The sequence below is a fragment of the Oncorhynchus mykiss genome, chromosome 8, assembly GCF_057628025.1.
Source record: "Oncorhynchus mykiss isolate SJ-2025 chromosome 8, ASM5762802v1, whole genome shotgun sequence".
NCBI classification, from domain to species: domain Eukaryota; kingdom Metazoa; phylum Chordata; class Actinopteri; order Salmoniformes; family Salmonidae; genus Oncorhynchus; species Oncorhynchus mykiss.
The window spans coordinates 88,365,407-88,375,579 of record NC_143029.1 but is presented as its reverse complement, the minus strand read 5'-3'; positions in this window follow the sequence as shown (position 1 = coordinate 88,375,579).

Sequence of the window (10,173 nt, the reverse complement as noted above, 5' to 3'; positions counted from 1 at the left end):
TCCGCGTAGGCAGTGAAACGGGTCCGGATAGGTGACTGCAGCCCAGGAGTGAATGATGGAACTCAGGCGTGATTGACGGAGCTGGCTAGCACCGGAACAATCGATGTTTGCTCCGGAATCGACGAAAGCCGACTGTCACACGGATAGCAGCTAGCTAGCTGTGAGATCCGGGTATGAACGTCCAGAGAGCAGTTGAAATTCAGGGACATGGAGAGAAAAAAAAAAAAAAAAAAAAAAAAAAAAAAAAAAAAAAAAAAAAAAAAAAAAAAAAAAAAAAAAAAAAAAAAAAAAATGGTCCGGTATGTTCCGTTTCCCGAGCCGCGCTGCGCCGTACAAAACTGGCGATAGATTTTCGATAGAATTTCGAACTAAAGGACAGCCGATGACCACAAACCGTGGTTAGCTTCTGATTAGCTTCTGGGCTAGCTCCTGGCTAGCTTCTGGCTAGTTTCTGGCCAGCCTCCTGGAGTTTCTGGCTAGCTTCCTGAAGGATTGCAGATCTGAGGTAAATAATACTTTTTTATAAATATAAATTGGTGAGGCTGGTTGCAGGAGAGTGTTTAGAAGATGAGTTGATGGAAAATAAAAATAAAATGTATGTGAAAAAAAGTTGTAAATATATATATATACAGGACACGACAAGACGAGGACAAAAGACGTCTGAACTGCTATGCGATCTTGGAGAAAAAAAAGTGATGTGATTGTCATTCTAATGGCATCCAGACAGAACAAAACCCTGTCCTCAAACTATTATATCAAAAGGTCTAAAGTTATGGGCAAAGACACAAAATATACGCATCAAATGTAATATGATGTGTGGGTTCGATTCCAATGGGGGGGACCAGTATGACAATGAATGCACTCACTACTGCTCTGGATAAGAGTATCTGCTAACTGACTCACTACTGCTCTGGATAAGAGTATCTGCTAACTGACTCACTACTGCTCTGGATAAGAGTATCTGCTAACTGACTCACTACTGCTCTGGATAAGAGTATCTGCTAACTGACTCACTACTGCTCTGGAGAAGAGTATCTGCTAACTGACTCACTACTGCTCTGGATAAGAGTATCTGCTAACTGACTCACTACTGCTCTGGATAAGAATATTTGCTAACTGACTCACTACTGTAAATTGCTCTGGATAAGAGTATCTGCTAACTGACTCACTACTGTAAATTGCTCTGGATAAGAGTATCTGCTAACTGACTCACTACTGTAAGTTGCTCTGGATAAGAGTATTAATAGACCATTTGTAGAAATAAGTTGTATTTCAAGAAACTGAAAAACATACCAAGCAAGTGTTATTATAAGTATTAACAGATTATCAGATTGTTAATATCAGACTCCAGTTACAGATGCTGATAAAACATTCAAATGCATTTAATTACATTTTTTTTCACAAAAGTAGTGCACTTGGCCTTGGCTAGTTCTGGGCCTTGACTAGTCCTGGGGCTTGACTAGTCCTGGGGCTAGACTAGTCCTGGGGCTTGACCAGTCCTGGGCCTTTACCAGTCCTGGGGCTTGACTAGTCCTGGGGCTTGACTAGTCCTGGGGCTTGACCAGTCCTGGGCCTTGACTAGTCCTGGGCCTTGACTAGTCCTGGGGCTTGACCAGTCCTGGGCCTTGACTAGTCCTAGGGCTTGATTAGTCCTGGGCCTTGACTAGTCCTGGGGCTTGACTAGTCCTGGGCCATGACTAGTCCTGGGGCTTGACCATTCCTGGGCCTTGACCAGTCCTGGGCCTTGACTAGTCCTGGGGCTTGACCAGTCCTGGGCCTTGACTAGTCCTGGGGCTTGATTAGTCCTGGCCTTGACTAGTCCTGGGGCTTGACTAGTCCTGGGCCTTGACTAGTCCTGGGGCTTGACCAGTCCTGGGGCTTGACTAGTCCTGGGCATTGACTAGTCCTGGGCCTTGACTAGTCCTGGGGCTTGACTAGTCCTGGGGCTTGACTAGTCCTGGGCCATGACTAGTCCTGGGCCATGACTAGTCCTGGGCCATGACTAGTCCTGGAGCTTGATTAGTCCTGGCCTTGACTAGTCCTGGGCCATGACTAGTCCTGGGCCATGACTAGTCCTGGGGCTTGATTAGTCCTGGCCTTGACTAGTCCTGGGCCTTTTGGTTTATAGGTAGACTTTATCATCATACATGAAATAGTTATTTGTAAATACCATGTTCAAGAGCTGCAACAGAAAATCATTGGGGGATTCAGAGTTGTCACGTGACTTTAAGAATTTGGCAATCGATTGTAGGCCTTCAGTATGGGGAATGCAGGTGTACAGACTGGCCAAGTCTAGCTTAACGAGTAGTACATCTGAATCAAGTTGACAGTCATTTAAGCAGCTGTGTGTTTTAAAAACCACATATTTCAGGAAATAAATCAATACATTCTGAGAGGGGCTCTGTAACTGATCCTTAGCCAATCATAATAAATACGGATGGAGGCTGAGTAGGGTTCTCGTGCACTTTTAGAAGGGAATAAATGACTGGGGTGACTGAATAGGTAACCTTTTTAGGAACTTGTGTTCACACTTAATGATCCAGTTTTGGTAAGACGCATGTTGTAACAAGCTATTGATTTCTGATTTTATAGAGGCAATTGGGCCACTTTGCAAAAGTCCAAAGTAACCAGACAGATTCAGATGTTTTTCAATTTCAGAATGGAAATAGCTCACATCCATTGCAACTATTGACCCCCCACATTTCTCTGCAGGTTTTAGGACAATGTCTTAATTCTCCTGGAGTTCTGTTAGTGCTTGTCTTTTGGCTGGAGGAAGATCGTGATATTGGGGTCCCTGGTCATTTTTGAAAATAGTTTCCAATTTATTTTCAATCAGTCTGCCAAACGTGGTGACAACTGAGCTTTTATGGGTGGGGACAAACGATGAGGGTTTTGAAAAAGAGCGAAGGGGTAGGAAGGGGCCGCTGGTTTGGGTGAGGGGGAGTGACCGCTGGATTGGGCGAGGGGGGCAGGGAGGACCTGCTGAAAGGCAGTAGGGGATAGCTCCTGAAAAGTGATGTACAGTGCCTTGCGAAAGTATTCGGCCCCCTTGAACTTTGCGACCTTTTGCCACATTTCAGGCTTCAAACATAAAGATATAAAACTGTATTTTTTTGTGAAGAATCAACAACAAGTGGGACACAATCATGAAGTGGAACGACATTTATTGGATGTTTCAAACTTTTTTTAACAAATCAAAAACTGAAAAATTGGGCGTGCAAAATTATTCAGCCCCCTTAAGTTAATACTTTGTAGCGCCACCTTTTGCTGCGATTACAGCTGTAAGTCGCTTGGGGTATGTCTCTATCAGTTTTGCACATCGAGAGACTGAAATTGTTTCCCATTCCTTCTTGCAAAACAGCTTGAGCTCAGTGAGGTTGGATAGAGAGCATTTCTGAACAGCAGTTTTCAGTTCTTTCCACAGATTCTCAATTGGATTCAGGTCTGGACTTTGACTTGGCCATTCTAACACCTGGATATGTTTATTTTTGAACCATTCCATTGTAGATTTTGCTTTATGTTTTGGATCATTGTCTTGTTGGAAGACAAATCTCCGTCCCAGTCTCAGGTCTTTTGCAGACTCCATCAGGTTTTCTTCCAGAATGGTCCTGTATTTGGCTCCATCCATCTTCCCATCAATTTTAACCATCTTCCCTGTCCCTGCTGAAGAAAAGCAGGCCCAAACCATGATGCTGCCACCACCATGTTTGACTGTGGGGATGGTGTGTTCAGGGTGATGAGCTGTGTTGCTTTTACGCCAAACATAACATTTTGCATTGTTGCCAAAAAGTTCAATTTTGGTTTCATCTGACCAGAGCACCTTCTTCCACATGTTTGGTGTGTCTCCCAGGTGGCTTGTGGCAAACTTTAAACAACACTTTTTATGGATATCTTTAAGAAATGGCTTTCTTCTTGCCACTCTTCCATAAAGGCCAGATTTGTGCAATATACAACTGATTGTTGTCCTATGGACAGAGTCTCCCACCTCAGCTGTAGATCTCTGCAGTTCATCCAGAGTGATCACGGGCCTCTTGGCTGCATCTCTGATCAGTCTTCTCCTTGTATGAGTTGAAAGTTTAGAGGGACGGCCAGGTCTTGGTAGATTTGCAGTGGTCTGATACTCCTTCCATTTCAATATTATCGCTTGCACAGTGCTCCTTGGGATGTTTAAAGCTTGGGAAATCTTTTTGTATCCAAATCCGGCTTTAAACTTCTTCACAACAGTATCTCGGACCTGCCTGATGTGTTCCTTGTTCTTCATGATGCTCTCTGCGCTTTTAACGGACCTCTGAGACTATCACAGTGCAGGTGCATTTATACGGAGACTTGATTACACACAGGTGGATTGTATTTATCATCATTAGTCATTTAGGTCAACATTGGATCATTCAGAGATCCTCACTGAACTTCTGGAGAGAGTTTGCTGCACTGAAAGTAAAGGGGCTGAATAATTTTGCACGCCCAATTTTTCAGTTTTTGATTTGTTAAAAAAGTTTGAAATATCCAATAAATGTCGTTCCACTTCATGATTGTGTCCCACTTGTTGTTGATTCTTCACAAAAAAATACAGTTTTATATCTTTATGTTTGAAGCCTGAAATGTGGCAAAAGGTCGCAAAGTTCAAGTGGGCCGAATACTTTCGCAAGGCACTGTAGGTGTAAGCACCCTGCTCTAATACTTACGCTTAAGCATAGCAGGGTAAGACAGTCTTGTGGCAGGAGACCTAGGTTAGACACCAATCTGGTTAGGTATCAGGAAGGAGGTGAAATGGGTGCTGGAGTGTAACCAAGGTGACTCTGTAAACGCAGTGTTTTTATTTGTTTTATTTTATTTTACCCCGTTTTCTCCCCAATTTCGTGGTATCCAAATGGTAGTTACAGTCTTGTCTCATCGCTGTAACTCCCATATGGACTCGGGAGAGGCGAAGGTCGAGAGCCATGCGTCCTCCGAAACACAACCCAACCAAGCCGCACTGCTTCCTGACACATTGCCCACTTAACCCGGAAGCCAGCCGCCCCAATATGTCAGAGGAAACACTGGGCACTGCACCCGGCCCGCCACAGGAGTCGCTAGTGTGCGATGGGACAAGGACACCCCTGCCGGCCAAACCCTCCCCTAACCCGGACGACGCTGGGCCAAACCCTCCCCTAACCCGGACGACGCTGGGCCAAACCCTCCCCTAACCCGGACGACGCTGGGCCAAACCCTCCCCTAACCCGGACGACGCTGGGCCAAACCCTCCCCTAACCCGGACGACGCTGGGCCAATTGTGCACTGCCCCATGGGTCTCCCGGTTACGGCTGGCTGCAACAAGAGCCTGGACTTCAACCCAGAAACTCTAGTGGCACAGCTAGCACTGTGACACAGTGCCTTAGACCACCGCACCACTTAGGAGGCCCTCTGTCAACTATGTTTGAGGATATATTTGAGGCTATACATTTGTTTGTAGTACGGAGTAAAACAATCTTATACTAGGAAGGGGTAAGACCAAGCACTGTAAGCATATGAAGCATTAATTAACTACTGTAAACATGTTATATTGTTCAATAACATTCAGAGTCAGAATATCCTTTATTCCCAAAGGACGTTTACAAATACCTCGAATTAGACTTGGTGAAATGGTGAATACAGACAATAAACATTTGATATACAGACAGAATATATCGACAAATAATTTACGATTCCACTATAAACAGCAAAAGCAACATAATACATGCTTATACATACATGCATTCATTGAGATGAACATTGAACTGCAGCTACCTGAGAACATTTGGTGACGTTCTGAGAACATTCTAAGAACGTTGCATTATGGTCCCAAGGGAAGTCCTCTGGTGGGCCTTTGTCTAATTTCCTGTAAATTCCCTGGATGTCACAGAGGACCATGTCAGGACTTTTTTTTTTTAGAACATTCAAAGGACTGTAAATTTTGTCAACAATAACTATGACAAAAACACTCGTCAACAACCTATTTTCCCTGACTAAAACTATGATGATAATGAGACGACGATGTCCTGGAAAAAAAAAAGATAACTATTAGAAATTACTTTTCATTTTAGTCGACGGAAATGTGAGGAGACAAAAATTCCATCTAACAGACATTTGACATTAAGTTCCTTTTCATCGGCTTCATCCCATCGTTGGTATGCTTGCAGAATATTTCATCCAATCCTGTCACCGGCAGAAATGACATCTTTCAGCTGCACGATCTGATTGAGCTTCTTCCCCAGACGGTCACATCAGTCACTCGTCAATCCTTTGAACTGATGTGAAGCCACTTGTGATTGGCAGTGGGTGGCATGTGCATCAAATTAAGCTGAGTAGTACATAATATCATTTATTTTAGTATATTATTACATTATTGGTTCGTGAAGTTGTTACTCAACGGTTAATGAAATAGCCACCGGTTAAGTTCCATTTGGGTTACCAGATGCACACAATCCATTTTGGGTTAAATGTAATAAAATATTACATTTAGTGGTAAACGTTTACCGTTCAAAATTTTATCACGTTTACTGACAAGTTATTACAAATCAAAAAGTTATTACATTTACCTGTGTTATTACATGTAGTATTAGTATTTGGATAGAAAACACTCTGAAGTTTCTAAAACTGTTTGAATCATGTCTGTGAGTATAACAGAACTTACGTAGCAGGCGAAACCCAGAGGAAAAACCATTCCGAATATTTTTTTTTGAGGTCACTCTCTTTTCAATGAATTTTCATTGGGGATGTCACCAGTCTTTAGAAATTGGTTGAAGTTTTTCCTTTGTGTAATGAAGAAGTAGCCCTGTTCAAAACGAGGGTCACTTCAAGTGTACTGTTTGATAGAGGTGCATGACCAGAAAGGTAGCATCAGTTTGTTGTCTTCCTGTATTGAACACAGATCATCCCATCTTACATTTTTATTGATTATTTACCTAAAGTTGTATTTTCAAAAGAAGTTTGAAATGTTTTGGCAAAGTTCACAGGTAACTTTTGAGATATTTTGTTGTCACGTTGCGCAAGTTGGAACCGGTGTTTTTCTGGATCAAACTCGCCAAATAAATGGACATTTTGGATATATCGACGGAATTAATCGAACAAAAGGACCATTTGTGATATTTATGGGACATATTGGAGTGCCAACAGAAGAAGCTCGTCAAAGGTAAGACATGATTTATATTTTTATTTCTGCGTTTTGTGTCGCGCCTGCAGGGTTGAAATATGCTTCTCTCTCTTTGTTAACGGAGGTGCTATCCTCAGATAATAGCATCGTTTGCTTTCGCCGAAAAGCCTTTTTGAAATCTGACATGTTGGCTGGTTTTACAACACATGTAGCTTTAATTTGGTGTCTTACATGTGTGATTTCATGAAAGTTTGATTTTTAAAGTAATTTATTTGAATTTGGCACTCTGCATTTTCTCTGGCTTTTGGCCAGGTGGGACGCTAGCGTCACACACATCCCAGAGAGGTTATTAAATGACCTTTTCTCATTTAGGGTCAAGAACCTAACATCAAAATGTGGTCTCGCTGATGTGTTGTGGAATGTCTGTGTAGATTTTGTATACAAACATGATGTTGTGGGTCATTTTGACCCGGAGGATTTCATGTATATAGTGTCATGACGTTGGCCTGTGGGTAAGGTTTATGACCCCCCCATAAATACCTTTCTCCCTTCCCTCTCTCTCTGACTCTACTGAAGGACTCTTGAATAGCCTTTGTTAAACATAGAGAGTCTGGGAACATCAAATAAGTGGGGGGAAAGGAACCGTATTTTGGTAATAGAACCAGTTGAAAATATGCGTTGGTACTTAATGAATATGATGTCAGTTCGGTTGTCATCTGAGACATTATGACTGATGACAGGATGACAAACTGTATCTGGGAAAGTCTACACATTCTAGTTATCAGATTCACATGGAATTGTTGTGCAATTTAAATGTTTGAATATGAAAAGATGAAATGTAATTTAGCTTCCAAATGAGAGAATTGGGTTTTCATAAGGTTAGAGCTCTGCTCAATCAGTGGCCCGCCCCTGTGAAGAGACATTGGTTATAAACTATGAAACACACCCTTCTCTCCCTCCACTATATAAGCCCTTGAAGAAAATATAACTTTCTGTTCCGAGGACGATGGTCCATACGTTACAAGGACTAACATGTCAACTACAGAACTAAGCCAACAGCAGCGTGAGCTTTGGTTGTGAATAATATGAACTTTGAACTCTTGTTCACTAAAGAAGTGAATAAGAAGTGATCCTAGCCGTTGAGTTAGCAACAGTAGCTGTAAACGTGGGCTCGGAAAGGACGGACGACCTCCGTCTACCACACAACAACGTTACTACAAAGTATCCAGTTTACCACCAGAGACACTCTTCAAATGACTAGGAAGATCTCTGTTGGGCAACACGGCCAGCATCTACGACCAACCTACCAAAGCGCAGCTCAGAGTAAATATTTCTTGCATTTCCTTTTTCCAAATGGGCGGTAATTTTAGAATGCACAAGATACTGTATTTACGATAGCAGAGCTTCTCCCTTTGTTCCTCAGTCTTCCCGCTCTTTCACTCAAACCCAACCCCCTTTCCGTTGTGTAACCAGCCATCATGTTGGCTCCGTCCACCAGGGACGTTTTCTGTATGATAACAAAATTTGCATTATGTGTATATGTAATTCTGTGTGATTTGTTAGGTATTTAGTAAATAAATAATTAAACCCAATTTTGTATTGCTGATTCAACTTGTTAGCCAGGGTTCGTGAAGATAACCAAGAATTTACAACTTTCAGGTGAGACTGAAATAAGGTGACGATTAATATTGACTGCTATTGATGTAAAATATTACTAGGTCTTTAAGAGTTTATTCGGAAGATAACAGCTCTATAAACACTCTTTTGTGGTGCCCCGACTTTCTAGTTAATTACATTTACGTGATTAGCTAAATCAGGTAATATTAAATACAGAGAAAGGATTTTATAGAATAGCATGTCATATCACTTAATCCGGCATAGCCAAGGACACGACAATAGATATTTGCACAGGTCCAATTTATTAAGCAAGTGTCTTTGATGTATTTTGTTTTGACTGGTTCTGGTTGCATTTTTATAACTATATTCGGGTGAAAAGGAGCAAGCTTCTCTTTCTCAGTGCGAGAGCAGCAGATCTCTGACACAGACACTCAAAAATGAGCTCCAAAAGATTTTCAGTCAATGAAGCCTCATCACATATTCTGAACTGTGACAGTGAAATAGAAGAAGAGGTTTCAGAGATAGAGGACAATGCTGTTGATGCGAACCCTACCCCATTTCTTTGGTGAAGAGAATTCAGAGGAGTCGACCATACCAGAGAACATGCAACCATTATCCAGAGAAGACAGGACATGTAAGTCTAAAGATGGTAATATAGAATGTTCACCGTCACCACAACAACGTCAAGGGAGACTGTCAGCTTCCAATGTAATCAAAATGGTTCCAGGGCCTACAGGATTTGCTCTGCACCAACTCGACAAGACAGTAAAACCAGCACCACTTGTGTAGAATGCAATAAATACATCTGCAGAAAGAACACAGGTACATTGTGTTCAACATGTGGAGAGAAAGACTGATGGGATCATTTTGACCAATAGGGTCAAATCACACCTACTGTAAGTGCTACTGGGAAGTACAAGAAAAATGCCTACTTGGGGAAACAGAAAATGCTTGATTGTGAGAAGGAAATATGTTTAACAAATAGTTTTTAAATATAACATTTTTGAAATCAAATGTTCTTGTAATTTTTTAAAAATAAAGTTTAGTCTGTTTTTATTTGGTTCTTTGACTGTCTTGAGTGTGTTTAAACTGTTCGGGTCAATCTGACCACAATAAGGGTGCTTTACCATTATTGGGTAGCGGAATGACTTTGGCTTCCCTCCAGGTGGCTTCCCTCCAGGTGGCTTCCCTCCAGGTGGCTTCCCTCTTTGGCTTCCCTCTTTGGCTTCCCTCCAGGTGGCTTCCCTCCAGGTGGCTTCCCTCCAGGTGGCTTCCCTCTTTGGCTTCCCTCTTTGGCTTCCCTCCAGGTGGCTTCCCTCCAGGTGGCTTCCCTCCAGGTGGCTTCCCTCTTTGGCTTCCCTCTTTGGCTTCCCTCCAGGTGGCTTCCCTCCAGGTGGCTTCCCTCCAGGTGGCTTCCCTCTTTGGCTTCCCTCTTTGGCTTCCCTCCA